At 38.6% G+C, this 16,096-nt stretch overlaps 1 pseudogene; it reads left to right on the forward strand.

The window, feature by feature from the left end:
• Window positions 1-1,732: 1,732 nt before the first annotated feature.
• Window positions 1,733-16,050, forward strand: LOC134330881 (short transient receptor potential channel 2-like; annotated as a pseudogene).
• The last annotated feature ends 46 nt before the right edge of the window (window positions 16,051-16,096 follow it).

Genomic DNA, 16,096 nt, shown 5'->3' on the forward strand with positions numbered 1-16,096 from the left:
CCCTCGGAAATAAAAATATATTGGATCATAAATGTTGATAGGCATCGCAAAATGTTTTGGGCCAGGGCCCCCCCGGGGCCCCCTGACCTCAAGGGCCCCTGGGCGCTGGCCCCACTGGCCCGGTCAGTAATCCAGCCATGATCCTGACCAAACCATCTTCAGACTTAATAACAAACACACACACACACACACACACACACCACACACACACACTGAAGCGAACCTTGGGCTCCTTAGGCACATCAAGACTGTAGCCACAAATTGAACATTGGGGGACCAATTGACATTCGAAAAGCTATTGAATGAAATGCTTTTTTATAATTTTACGTAAATTTAGGGGATATTTTTGAGCATATCTAAATATTGGGGAGAGGTGTGTTAATGTTTTTTTTATTTATTAGGATTTTAACGTCATGTTTTACACTTTGGTTGCAAGAGAGAACAGTTACTCATTACACAAGATTCATCAGTTCACAAGTTTAATGTCAAACACAGTCATGGACAACTTTGTATCTCCAATTCACCTCACTTGCATGCCTTTGTACTATCTGAGGAAACCGGAGCTCCCGGAGGAAACCCATGCAAACACGGGAAGAACATGCAAACTCCACACAGAAAGGACCCGGTCCTGGGGATCGAACCAAGGACCTTCTTGCTGTGATGTGATAGTACTACCCACTGAGCCACTATGCCGCCCACATTGAGGGGACCACTTGCCATTCTAAAAGCTATTGAATGAAATGTTTATTTATAATTTTACATTTGTATACTGATGTGGATATTTTGAGCATATTTAAATATTGTGGGGAGGTGTATGAATGTTTTTTATTTATTTCTTTATTTTATTAAGATTTTAACGTCATGTTTTACACACTTTGGTTGCATTCATGACAGAACCGGTAGTTACTCATTACACAAGATTCATCAGTTCACAAGTTTAATGTCAAACAGTCATGGACAACTTTGTATTTCCGATTCACCTCACTTGCATGTCTTAGTACTGTCTGAGGAAACCGGAGCTCCCGGAGGAAACCCATGCAAACACAGGGAAGGATGTTTTGACATTTTTTTGTTTGTTGTGCCTAAAACATCTTTCCCCGTGATAAAATCATAGCAGTAACGCAAGGTCTCGAGTGGTTTATTGCTTTTATAAAATGGCGGTCAATATAATAAAATACAACAATGTTCAATTTATAAATGTTTTTATTTACTAAAACACTTACAAAAAGCATTTTTCCGCGAAATCAAGTAGTCCGTTAACAGTGTTGCTAGGCAACATGAGGGCGAACATAACATTCGCAATAAGCATTCCTCCACAAACACTGTTACACTATTTCTTGGACGAAACACCCGCTTAATGATCAGGATTACTGTTTATATTAATCTGGACATTTCCATGTGTAGTACATGACTTAAAATAGGGATCAACCAAGTTTGTACTTTTTCTTTTCAGTGGCGTATTAATATGGAATGATGTGAGGTGGTCCTAGGTGTGCGTTTATCGGGGATTTTACAACGGCTTCGAACGCGGCTCAGCCAATCAGATTTTAGGACCGGAACTATCCGTTTTATAATTATAATTTTACATTCGTATACTGTACTGAGGTGGATATATTCAGCATATCTGAGTACTGGGGGGAGGTGTGTGAATGAATGGATGAATAGATAAAGGGATAAATGAATGAATGAACGGGTTTGTCACTACATGTCTGTGCCCAATAGATGGCACTGTTTAGGTCTGGGGATCTACTCGGAAGAGGCGGGCTTTGTTGCTTAGCGACAGTCTGCCAACCCAGCAGGCGGGAAAGCGGCGAGTTTTGAGAAGTTTATGAGACCGCATATATATATATATATAAAACTTTAATCTGTGTATTATTAATATTAATAATAATAATAACTAATTGTATAGAACATAGCAAGCAGTCTGTAGAATGGCACCTATTATCATTAAACACGTTGTTTCGTTCACCTCAGAGGTAGGCAGTTATTGTTTATGTTTGTTTTGGTAGCATTAGCATTTAGCTAACCGAGTGCAAGAACATGTAACACGTTCTAATCAGTTTGACCTAATACTGTTGTAACATGACATTTCTTTATTTTGTTTACTGATATTTGTACATATATGTTGTGTTTCTATTGTTTCTTATGTTGTACTAGAAACAACATAATAATGCATTAGTGCAGTATGAAACAAGCACTGTAAAATCTGTCCTAATTAATTCCAAAAAGGTTTTATGCAATCAGTAATACATTCATACATTACAGTATATCCACAATGTACTATACAATTAAATGTATGTAACATTAAGAACACTTTGCTTCTGCTGATGAGCTAAATGGACTTGCATTATACAGTTGGATGCTCCCAGAACCACATTAAACTGATGTACACCGATCATGCATAACATTATGACCACCTTCCTAATATTGTGTTGGTTCCCCTTTTGCTGCCCAAACAACGCTGACCCGTCGAGGCATGCAGTCTAACACCTTTCTATCAGAACCAGCATTAACTTCTTCAGCAGTTTGAGCTACAGTAGCTCGTCTGTTGGATCGGACCACACGGGCCAGCCTTCTCTCCCTACATGCATCAGTGAGTCTTGGCCGCCCATGACCCTGTCGCTGGTTTACCACTGTTCCTTCCTTGGACCACTTTTAATAGATACTGACCACTGCAGACTGGGAACACCCCACAAGAGCTGCAGTTTTGGAGATGCTCTGACCCAGTCGTCTAGCCATCACAATTTGGCCCTCGTGAAACTCACTCAAATCTTTATACTTGCCCATTTTTGCCGCTTCTAACAACATCAACTTTGAGGATAAAATGTTCACTTGCTGCCTAATATATTCCACCCAATATGATTGACTTCAGGTGAGCCACACCCATTGCTCACAAGTGTATAAAAGTAATTATTTAAAATGTGTTGTATGCTTTCAACTGTGTGGCAACAGTTTGGAGATGATCTTTTCCTGTTTCAGTGGTTCTGTGGCCCCGATCCACAAAGAGAGTTCCATAAAGATTTAAGATGTTAGGATTTTGACGCTTTCATGTCAGAAGCTTGTTCTTCTGGTAGCCACATATCAACAGTATCTGTTAGACCCTAAAACATGAGTCAATATGTTGTTATAAGTTATAACTGGCTTTGCAGGACCCAGAGAAGCGTGTGGCAAATCTGTGCAATTGTGATGGAGAGAACAAGCCATGGCTGTGTAGCAGAGTGGACCGCAGTGGCCTTCTTAAAGCTGAACTGCAGCTGGAGCGGGCAGCTACTATTGGCTATATTGATGTGGGTCAGTACATGTTTTTAAAATTATACAATTCGATAAGATTTCTCTATTGATCCCCATGAGAGAAATTCGAGTCTTGCAGCAGCTCAAGCTCAAGAACAGAATAGAAGAAAATACAAAATATTGACTGTGTAATGCAATTACTGTGGTGGCAATTAATATTTTAAGAGACATGATAGTCATAATCAACTCTTCCTTGGAATTTTTAACTTTCAGGTTTACTCAGAAGTGGTAGAAATATTCGATAAACCACACACGTGTGGGACTGGTACTGCAATAAAATAGATAATAATTTTGTCACATTCATAAATCCAGTTTTGTAATCCATCACTTCACTATACTTTATTTCTTTATGTGTTTTTTTAATCGAAAACATGGTGTGTGGATTTGTCAGATATGCATATTGATCAGTGTTTTATGCATTTAAACTTATCCAGTTCTCTTTTGCTTTGCTCTGTTCTCTTCAAGGAAACTTTGGGTCTGCGTTCATTCAGGTGGATGTGGGCCGTTCCTCATGGCCATTAGATCATCCTTATGTATCACTGTTACCCACTGCAATCCTGATGAGTCCAGCTGATTCTCGACGGGGCACAGGAAAGCACACTGTTCGAATGTTTAAAAAAGGTCTCCGATATTTTAATATACAAAATGAACCATCGACTATATTTTTTAAGTTTTACATTTAATTAAAAATTGCAATAAATTCTAATAAATAATTTTTGCTGTGCATGGTCAGCTGACCTTTTGCCTGAGAGTGCTGCAGAGAGTTGGGACCGGCTACGGATAACCTGCAGTCAGCCCTTTAACAAGCGCTGCCAGTTTGGCCTGTCTTTCTTACGCCTGCGCACTGCTGACGAACACAATGAGAAAGAAATTGTCAATCAGGAGGACACATCTACCGAGAACCATGTGAGAGCTTACAGGACGTTTTATTCTTACTTGTGTCTAGATGTTGCTGATGTTTTTGTTTTTTTTATTTATGGCCAACACACTTCAATATTGTACAATATTAAAAGCAGGTTACAATTTTGACATTTTAAGACAGACAGACGCAGACAACATGCTCCTCAGCTGTCACTGTTAGGCACAAAGGCCATGCATGTACTGGAACTGATAGGCACAGAGTCCCCTCCTATTTAATTAATACACAAAGTCCATAAATCCTTCACTGGAACTGACAGACACAAAAGCAAAAAATTTCTGTTGGGACTGATTGGCACAAAGACAATGAAAACTTTGATAATAAGAGGCATTGAATGATTAGCACAGATTCACTGGAACTGACAGACATGTACAGTGACCCAATTAATGGTTAAATAAACAATGCCTACTTAATTGAGACTGACAGGGACATGCCACAGCTTTCTTTCTAAGGCTGACCTACACAAAGAGAATCTCTTACTAAGAATGATGGGCACTGAGGCCATGTCTCATTTACTGAATGTGCACAGGGCACTATAGTTACAGACACATTTTTATTGGTTCGGTAGTAGTTGATTTTTAACTTTTTTGTTAACTCAATGTTTTTTTTTTACTTACACATTGGTAAGTCAGTCATAAAACCATGATTAACGTTTTAGGCTCTAAGAGCTAATCAAACCTGTAACATACGAGATCTATTTACAGAGCACACCAGACAAGATGACAGAGTGGATCTTCAGTCCTGCTGTACAGCACATCTTCTTTGGCCGAAACACAGGGTGAGCATGGATAAAAGTTCTTGTAATGCTGTTGCAATGCAGCATGAATCTGAAATGAGGCTTTTCAGGTGTTCCATGTTTGTGGACACCCCTTCATAATTTTTCAGTCAGACCTATTGCTGTATAAACAGGTGCAGAACATCAGTTGTACAAAATAAATGATATGCATTCAACTTTGTTAAGTGTTCACATACTTTTGACCAGACGGTAGATTCTGTGTGAAAAAAACACAAGCAGTCTTTTCCTCTGACCTAGTTCAAAACAGTAGTTGGTTTACAGCGACTTGATTGTGTTTAGTTATAGACTGTCCTAGAAACAAGTATACTTTGCATCATGCACCGTTTTAACAGTAATCTGAAACAAAAATCAAACAAAAATGTTATTATGGAACACTAAAATACGCTTTCCCTCATCTTTCTCTCTTAGGGAATGTTCTGCAGAAAAAAACAAACGTAATTTTGGGAAGTTAAACTGGGCAGAACGCATGGTGACAGCAGCCCAGTCAGCCAAGCAGTCTCAACCCACAGCCTCCAACAACAACTTAACCAACAGTGAGAAGAATCAAGAGGAGACCCAGAACGCACAGAATGGTATGTCTGACACTTGCCAAGTAGGAAGATTTGTAAGGATTAACATAAATGGTTTGCAAAGAAATTCAGTGTAGTGTTATTTCCTCTTTTAGGTAAAACTGGATCTTCTCAGAAGTTTAAGAGAAAGTCAGAAACAAGGTAAATAAAATGCAGTGTTTCCCACTTGCATGTTACTAGATTATTACACTCAAAAGTTTTTTTACTCTTGTTTTTACCAGAAGGATCAGAACAAGAGGATCAGTGTTACAAACCCTGCTTTTTATTTTCACTATTTTTTAAAAATATATTTTCTTTATGCATTTTCTCCTCTTTTTCTCCCTTTTTAGCGCGTCCAATTGCCCGATTGCGTCATGCTTCCTCTCCACCAATGCCGATCCCTGCTCTGATTGAGGAGAACGAACCTAACCCACGCCCGCATGCCGTATGCATTTTATCACCTGCACTTTGACGAGTGCAGTGCAGCTCAGCGTTGTGTACAGAGAGGACACACCCTGAGAGCACTCTTTTCTCATCTCTGTGCAGGCGCCATCAATCAGCCAGCAGAGGTCGCAACTGCACCAGTCATGGGAGAGAGACCCCATCCGACTTAGTCCGCAAATATCTGAACAGGCCAATCGTTGTTCATGTGGCCGCTCAGCCTTAGCCGGTAGGCAGAGCTGAGATTCGATACGATGTATTCAAGATCCCAGCTCTGGTTCCAGTGTGTGTTTTTACCGCTGCACCACCTGAGCGGCCTTTTATTTTCACAATGACTGGTCCTTTTTTTTGTCTTTGTGTGCAATCTTGTAACTGTTTCATTTGTAAAAAAAAAAAAAAAAAACTCCCTTTATCATAAGCGAGCTTAATACTGGCCGATATTAGTGGCTTCTATATAGTCTTTATTTTGGAGATACATGCAATACATACACATCTTTATTCAACTGTGTTTTTCAATGCCTCTAGCAGTCAAAAGTTTATTCGATACACTTAACTGATCAGTGCCTGTCGTCAACTCTCTGTTTTCTGGTTTTCAGACAGCAACAGGCCAGCATGACCTCAGTTCCAAAGAGGTCTAGATCTACAGACTTAACAGTGCGTAATAGTAAGCTAAGTACACCAATCAGAACCAGCATCAAGAATGAAAACAACATACTGAGACATGGCCCTGTCAAAACAAATTCACCAACAACATCATCTTCGCTTAAGAGCCTGGACACTACTGAACATCCTGAAACTGTGTGCCCCATATGTGGAGGTAAGTGTGTGTGTGCATGCATGTTTTGATTAATTTGAATTATTTTTTTAAATCTTTTTTTAATTAACTTTGCTTTCGTGTTTTGCAGTGTCGTTCAGCCCGGACTACTTGCCCCTGCATGCTTCTTCCTGTCTGGATTCTGGTTCCGATAGGTCCTCAGAGGTCACACCGTCTTTATCTTCGTATCCATCTTCTGGTTTGGGCAGAGATGCGTTTACAGTTCCATGTCCTCTGTGCTCCTTCAGGTTTCCTACAGACTGCATTCAGCAGCATGCCAGCACATGTGGTGACACTGTTTGGGTGGACTAACATATTATTTAGATGGAATACTTCCAGATATGTGTCTCTTAAGTGTTGTTACATGAGAACTGTAATGATTATGAACTATGCAGCAAGAAGGTCCTGGGTTCGATTCCCAGGTGGAGCGGTCCTGGTCCTTTCTCTGTGGACTTTGCATGTTCTCCCTGTGTCTGTGTGGGTTTCCTCCAGGAGCTCCGGTTTTCTCTTACAGTCCAAAGATGTGCAAGTGTGGTGAGTTGAAGATACAAAATTGTCTGTGATTGTGTTTCACATTGAACCTGAACTGATGAATCTTGTGTAACCTGTGACTACCTGTCATGTCATGAATGTAACCAAACTGTAAAACGTGGTGTAAAAATCCTAATAAAGCAAACAAATCTAAGCCCTGCACAAACTATCCACAGATAGTTTATTGGTTTTAATGGCTTGGTTATGGACCCAGATGTGGCCCTTTCCAAACTATGTCCAATCAATTCAAACTGCTACAGGTAAACTCCAGTTCACCTAACTTCAGTTTTATATGGCTTATAGAATAAGGTACATTGTTGTCACCATGGTTTTCACTGCAATATGAAAACTGATTTGTGTAGTGGAACTGGACTAAATATAAGACGAAAATATATATTTATTTCTGCATAATTTCTCTTTAAACACATTTTAGTCTGTTTTAAATGAGTGTTTAAAAACTAGATTTTAAGTTCTGGGATTTATTGCTGTAAAATTGTATTGTTGCTGTCACCTGGAGTCTTATTTATAACACAATACATAGCTCTTTATCTTAAAACCATAATCAAATGCTTTATCTTTATTTGTACAATATGATGTCTGAGAGAAATGCTTAAAAAAAAAACCTAAAACATTTTACTTTGATACAGTAGATGTTGTTGTGGTTAAACTGTACTTTAAAATTATGAAATACATTATGCCTTTTAATAAGATAATAATATGCCTTTTAATAATAATAAATTGTTGGACATCAAAACTGTGCATGTTTTGTCACTGCCCTGTATATAAGATAAAGTTGATGAATGAAGCACAGGTTCACAGTTATTCTGTTTATGTGGAAACAGGTTAAATGTGGTAACAGAAATGGAGAGATGAAGAGTAGTAATGAGATGTGAAACACATTGTCAATGTTTTGGTTTTAATTGGCTGTGACTCCTGGGATATTGCAGGCTGTTTGGTTCACGAACAAATTGAGACTGCATGAACCCATTCAGGCATGTCGACTTGCCTTCAAGCCAAATATACAGAACTCCTGCACTCCATCAGTTCAGGTTTACCAGCATGTCTGATCAGCTTGTCTTTAAAGGCTCAAGGCTCATGTGGAATTACTGATTAACAGGAACAGCTCTTGAAAATTGCTTTCTTTTTATTTGTTTTTTTTTGTTTATTTCAACTTTTTTTGTCATGATGGAGCACATAACGGTAAGATGGCTTTTAAGATAAACGGTTGTGTTTAAAAAAATAATGTGTTATGGTAGAAAGAGAGACTTTATATTTAAAATGTTTGTTTATGCCTGTTTTGGGTGTTTGGAGTTTAGTTCACGTGTAGAAATGCTTTTCAGATTTTTTTTTAAAGTTTTGTATGACTATGACATACTAACATTTGATAAATGTATTTTAATCATAATTATTACACTCAAAAACTGTAAAAACTACTGTACTGTGTGGGGTCGTCCCGTTAGGGAAACATTGCACTGTGGTACGTATATTTTTAGCTATAGTTAAAATTATACACATAGGTTATATATATACAGATAATACACCCTACTAAAGCTATTGTACTAGAAAGTTATAATTCACCTAAAAATGTTCATTATTTTCATGAACATTTTATATTAATTTTACATCTGATGTTTTTTACTTGTTTTTAAACAATTTATTACTGTGAGCGGCACAATAATTAGTAAATAGTGAATCATTTTATACAGTATTAAAATCACAATAACAAATATTGTTGATTTCTACCCTGTAGCCGCAGCAATGGCGCGAGATTGTAAACAAGAAGATGCGTTTTCCGCCAGAGCTTATCATTGCTATTCACGAAGGAAATGTGCCCATGATCCGTGGCCTTCTAAAAACTGGCGATGGCATCATCCGCCAACTGGAAGATTCAGAAGACCGACAGTGGAGAGAAGCACTGAACCTTTCTATCCGACTGGGCAATGAAGATGTTATGGTTAATCTCCTGCAGGGGGTCAAATTTGATTTCCGACAGATCCATGAGGCTCTGCTGGTGGCAGTGGATACCAACCAGCCACGTATCGTTAAGCGCCTTCTTGACCGACTCGATCAAGAGAAAGGAAACAAGATGGATGTGCATTCGTTTAATCAGGCAATTTTTGACCATTCCATTGATGACTCTCAGTTTGCCCCTGGGGTAACACCACTGACCCTGGCCTGCCAGAAGGATCTTTATGACATAGTGAACATGCTCACACAGAAGGGACACGTCATCCCATGGCCGCACAAGGTCTCCTGCGTCTGCCTAGAGTGTCGTAATGGACGCCAGTATGACCTGCTCAAGTTCTCGCTGTCACGCATTAACACCTACCGTGGCTTGGCGAGTCGGGCCTACCTGTCCATCACTTCTGAGGATGCCATGCTGAGTGCCTTTCATCTGAGCCGAGACCTCCGCAAACTTTCCAAGAAAGAACCAGAATTCAAGGTCAGACATTAAATCTATGATATGACCAGGTAGTTTGAAATGAACACTGATTTAGATACACTGCATGGCCATAAGTATGTGGACATCCAAACAACATATCCAAATGTTTACGCTAGGGTTTCTTTTTGTGGAACTAAGACAGCCCAAGACCAAAAACTTTACAGCTTTAAAACTTTAGTTCTTTAGACTCATGGTGAAGCATTGAAGTCCAATGCTGGTGTGCTTTACAGCCCCGATGCCAATTCATAAAGCCCTCAAAACATTTCTGGGTCTAATGCTGCTTTTAGATACAATTTAAAGCTCAGTGGTAAATGTTGCTTACTATTTTTTGGGCTACATAGAAATTAAAGATTACTTAAAGTAATGTGCATTTCAGTTTATTGCATATGAATATCCTTTGTGATGATTTCATGCTTTCAGCCCCAGTACCTTGCCCTTGAGGAGCTGTGTCAGGAGTTTGCTGTAGAACTGCTCGGCATGTGCCGAAATCAGAGTGAGGTCAGCACTATTCTTAATAATTGTGGGTTTGAAGATGACAAAGGTCAAGATGAGTTACAGGACAATTCGTTTGAAGAGGGCATACCAAATCTAGCTCGTCTGCGACTTGCTGTCAACTACAACCAGAAACAGGCAAGTCTTCACACTGATGTAGTGATGTTATCTTTAGTATTCAGATCACTGACGTCTGATCTGTGCTTTGTTCTTTGGTATTTTAATTACACACGTTTACTTGTATGTGGTTAAACCAACTTTGTTTGTGTACATCTCCAGTTTGTAGCCCACCCAATCTGCCAGCAGGTGCTGTCTTCCATCTGGTGTGGAAACCTTTCAGGCTGGAGAGGCAGCAGGACAGCCTGGAAACTTCTGGTGTCTCTGGGGATTTTTTTTTCCATGCCTTTTCTCTGCTTCATCTACTGGATCGCACCAAAGTCAAAGGTGCTCAGATTCACACATCAGCAAAAATTGCTGGGCAAAAATTGGACTAAACCCAAAATGTCACAAATCTTTTGAGGAGGAAAAAAAAAGCCAGAAGATGTTTTGGAAAATGTGGAACACTCAGACTTTATTTGATTTGTATAACAAACATTTAAATCTTTTTATTAATTGACCTTTACATACAAGGTCCATGGTTACAGCTTTTCCCCCAATAGTGCCATAGATCTCAGAAAAGCATTTTCATAGTTTTTGAGCTCAATCCTGTTTTTTTTCTTAGGTGGGGAAGATTTTGAAGATTCCAGTGATCAAATTCCTCCTGCACTCTGCATCCTACTTGTGGTTCCTCATCACGTTGCTAGTGGAGTCTATTACCATGGAGATGTATCGAGATACGTTTTCATCCAGGGACACGTACATCTTTCATAACTCTTTCCACATGGTGTGGGTGGCTGGTAGGTGTTTTCCTCCATCACTTGATACTTATGGGAGCTTTATGAAAACTAAACACCTAACAGACTACTGAAAACAAAGTACTAATTAAATGCTTCAGAAGTAGTAAAATGTGTGGCTTCAAAAGCTGTTCTTTCTTTAAAGGTTTACTGGTCCATACTGGTTGTTTTTTATTGCAAAAATCTGCAAAGTACAATGGAACAAAACTGCTAAAACAATTTAATTGAAGCAAGTCTATCCCATTACATGACCAAGAAACAAAGAGGCCTTCACTCTTACCTCTTACAAAGTAAAACATGGTAGACATGTGGTGGCAAAGTAGTTCAACTCCCAGACATTGGAAATAAATCTGTATTGAATTTGGAATTGAGGTCTGGATTTAAAACCATTAATACAGTGTAATACCTGTATGTAGATTTCTGACTCCCATCTGTTGTTCTCTTCAGGTTTTTTCTGGTTTGAGTGTAAGGAGGTCTGGATCGAGGGGGTGCGGAGTTACTTTCGAGACCTGTGGAACTGTCTGGACATGATGGTGCTCAGTTTGTACCTGGCTGCTTTTTCCTTGCAAGTGGTTGTTGTGGTTAAAGGCTACTTTCTGTGCCAGTCTGATGACAGTATACAGGACTGTATCTACTTTACCCAAACTTGTAAGGAAACAAACATCAGTCAGTACATTGTATAGTATTTATACATATACATTTATAGAAATCATCTTTTAGTCTACCTGTATACCTACTCACCTACCCAACTGTATCATTTGTATATTTTCTAAGCAATTGAGGGTTAAGGTACTGAGGCCCAACAGTGACAACCTGGCAGTGGTGTGGCTTGAACAAGCAACCTTTCGATTACTAGCCCAGTACCTTAACCACTAGGCTACAGTTGCCTTAATTAAGGAGTTGCTTTAATGATCACAGAAATCACAGATAAATCCTCTCTGCTCTGGGAGTAATACGAAAAACATGTAATATCGGCTTATAATCATTGTGTTTAATTCTCCTTTGTGTGACTCTTATTTTTCTCCAGTGCGTACAGAATGGCATCAGGAGGACCCGCAGCTGATAGCCGAAGTTCTCTTTGCTGTCACCAGTATGCTGAGTTTCACTCGTCTGGCCTACATCCTACCTGCACAGGAGTCTCTGGGAACCCTGCAGATCTCAATGGGAAAGATGATTGATGACATGATAAGGTTCAGCTCAAATCACACAAACTAGAATTCCATTCACTGCTGAAGGAGAACACTTGCTTAACTGATGTGTTCTAATCTTAACATTCACTATATTTAGCAAATGTGTGTTTCAATGTTTGCCTATTTTGTTTTCTCTGCAGGTTCTTGTTCATCCTGATGATTATTGGTACAGCCTTTCTCTGTGGCATCAACAATATCTACGTTCCTTACATCGACTCTCCTTACTTGGGAAGGTTCGATTTGTGCTCATCATTATAAACAGGAATTGCTTATGCAGCATTTTCTCTATGCTTATGCTGCCTTTCAGTTCTGTTGATTATATTGTAATTTCTATTCAGAAATTAATTTAGATTTTTTAATCCTTAAAAATAAATGTATTTCTGATACCTCCCCCTATATTCAAACCTTTTTTAAAATTGTCCCTGTTTTGAATATTTTAGTTTTCTTTGTTTGTTTGTTTTTCAGTTTTTCTTCATTCTGTACATTTGTTTTGGGTTTTTTTCTAATTTATTTTAATATGTTAACAAGTCAGAACTATCTTCTGTTATGTATCATTTAGTTCTGTAACATTTCTTTTCATGTTTCATAAGTCAGCCCCACTGCTCAAATTTTGCTTTACTGTATGAGAATAATACAGTCTAACAGACTTTAGACCTCCTCGTCAAGTTCCATGTTTAGTTAATATTTATTTTTAAATGAAAATGTGACCCAGCTCAAATCCTTTACAGAAAAACAAACTTTTGCAGGTTAAAATACACAGCAATTTTTTTTTTGTACAAAAATTCCTTAATAGTCTTAATAGAACAGAACCTAAATGTTGGTGTCTGTTGTAGAGTTTTCTGAATTATAATTATAACTATTAATCGTTTCCAGATTCAATGAGACTTTCCAGTTCCTGTTCTGGACAATGTTTGGTGTTGTCAACAAGGAATACGTGGATTTGCCTGATTATGTTTTGGCTCAGCTTGTGGGCAGAATCCTGTATGGAATCTTCACACTTTTGATTGTCATTGTGCTGCTTAACATGCTTATTGCTATGATCACAAACTCCTTTCAGAAAATCGAGGTGAGTTTATTGATTTACGTTAATCACACCAAGGTGCCTTTTTAGTCAAAGACCTGTTATTTTAAAACTGAACTCCTTCGTTCTTGTCACTTAAAATTAAGAGCTTAAATCTATGGTTATGACTGACATATATTGTGTGTTTTCTTGATTTAATCCCAGACTACATGCTAGGTGATAATGAGTAACTATATGCAGCCAGTTTTGGTCACTGTGGTTTCTTTGGGCTCTGTCCTCAGAGTGCATGAATTAATATTTTATTTCCACCCACTTTTAAAGATAAATCCCTAATGATTTTTACAGTTTTATACCAAACTTGGGTATGTGTGGCAAGAAGTCCAAGAGTGCATAATTATTGCGGTTCTGTGAATGGGAGTGATAGTGCTTATGTAGCCAGTCTTAGGTAAGTAATATTTTATTACAGAATAGCACAGTGGGAAGTAATGGTGCATAAAGCACCTCTGCTTCCTTCTCCAGGGTGGAAAATGGCAAAAATGAATTAAGCAAAAACTGAGGTGATTTTTCAAATGCAGATAAACCATGATATAAATAAATCCTCATTTAAACTTACTTTGTGTTAGTCCACAAACTAGTGCAATTTAAAGTCATTGAGTCAACATTATAGTGGACTCAATAAAAGAACATAAATGTTTTCTGTAGCCATGGGAGAAACAAATAATTACTGCAATAATAATTTTATAGGATGATGCTGATGTAGAGTGGAAATTTGCTCGTTCCAAACTCTATCTGAGCTACTTCAGAGAGGGACTCACCATGCCTGTTCCTTTTAACATAATTCCATCACCTAAAGCTCTTTTTTATCTGTTACGGTAAGTTATCCACTTGTATTTGTATTTTGTTAACTTTTTTATCAGATATGGAAACATTTCAGTGTTTTGTTTTGTTTTTCAGTGGAATTTTCAGAAAAATCTGCTGCTGTTTGAACTTGAATTCAACCCTAGATTACCCGCCCATTGCCTCGATGGTAAGATTATTTCTCAAACAATTCTTTGTCTCAATGATTTAAATGATGAAACAACATGAAGCAATCACAATGTTTTAATTATTGCAGCCTAATGAAACAGCTGAGAAGGTCTCATACAAAAAGCAAGTAATTCGCGCTCTGGTGCAACGTTATATTGAATCTGCTAGGAGGGAATTTGAGGAGGCAAAGCGAAAAGGTAAGACAGTTTTTTTTTTCCACGTTTATTTTCATGTGCTCACCCTGGGCTGTAAGCTATAGTTATGCTACTATTTATTAAGAGCGGTCAAGTCTATTCCAGCTCCTGGCAACCATATGAACAGTGTCTTCTGTTTGGGTCATTAAGCTTTTTAATGGCTTGTTCATTGTATCCATCCATGTTGTTGTATAGGAGATTGCATAGCGGTATATTTGTTTTTCTTCTGTAGATGTGGGAAACCGGATCACTAAGCTGAATAAAGTGGTTGGACAGTTACACAGTGAGATAAAGCAAATTTACCAGACCTTGTTGAACATGGACGAGAACAAACGGGATCCTGCAGGTGAAAGTACCTCCTCAGTCATAGGAAAATACATCAAAGGTGCCAAAAACAACTTCCGAGACTTCAGTGGTGGAATGGCGACAGAAAGTAAAAAAGCCCCTATGCTGGTCAACATACACGTTTCACAGGAGGATGAAGGAGTGGTGAATGAAGCAGAAGAGCAAAACACTAGTGGTGAAAGACAGGTAGAGGAGGAGGGTGGTAACAGTGGTGAAGCTGAGATTAGTAAGAAGGAGGGGGATGATCCGACAATAGTAGACATGATTGAGAATGAAGATGAGACTGAGAAGATGGAGGAGGGACGAGCAAATGAAGGAAAAGAAGCATCTCTGACCGGCAGCAGTGACTCTCAGGATACTGGGTTTGAATCTCAGGAGTCAGATCTTTCAGTTGGCAGCCCTGAAACTGACTACCAGCCGTCCTAGATTTAATCCAAGTTAGCTGTTAATGAAATATTGTATGCATCCGTGTAACCAGTGCTCTACTACATACTAAAACTACTAGAACTATGTAAAATCTCTCATCTCTGATACAGGGTAAGCCAATTAAATCTGCATTCATAACAAAATCAAACAACAATCTAGCACAGGTTCAGCAACCTAGGTTTGATTCCCCACACCTGATTCCTGTGGATTGACTATTTTAAGTGGCTCCAGTGTGAGTAAAAGCTGAATGCACCTGGTCCAGAGTGTGGGTGACATGGTGCAGCACAGCTCCAGGAAGCAGATTGAATCACAATACTGATACGTGTGGCATGCCATGTTCTCCCATCATCAACATGCATTTATTCTCAAACCTCTGGTTTCCCCATACATCCCAGAAACAAAACAAGTGTAAATAAATGCTTGATACCTTAAGCAGCCTGTGTAGGTGTTCCCAGAATATGCCTGACCCACAGTGACCCTGAACAGGAAACAGCAGTTGCTATTTAAGATAAATCACAATTACGATTTTCATGTCCAGAACGCAAGCTTGTTTTCTTTTATCTTCAGTCCAGCTTAAACATGTAAATAATAAATATCTGGATATTTAATAGCTTTCTGAGTAGAGACATTAAATTCCAGGGATCTGCACTGTAGATTTATCTAATAAAAATTCCAGAGCTACCGATACATAATTTATTTTGAATTATTCAGTTCTTAGAAATACTG

Source organism: Trichomycterus rosablanca, chromosome 16, assembly GCF_030014385.1.
Source record: "Trichomycterus rosablanca isolate fTriRos1 chromosome 16, fTriRos1.hap1, whole genome shotgun sequence".
Lineage (NCBI taxonomy): Eukaryota > Metazoa > Chordata > Actinopteri > Siluriformes > Trichomycteridae > Trichomycterus > Trichomycterus rosablanca.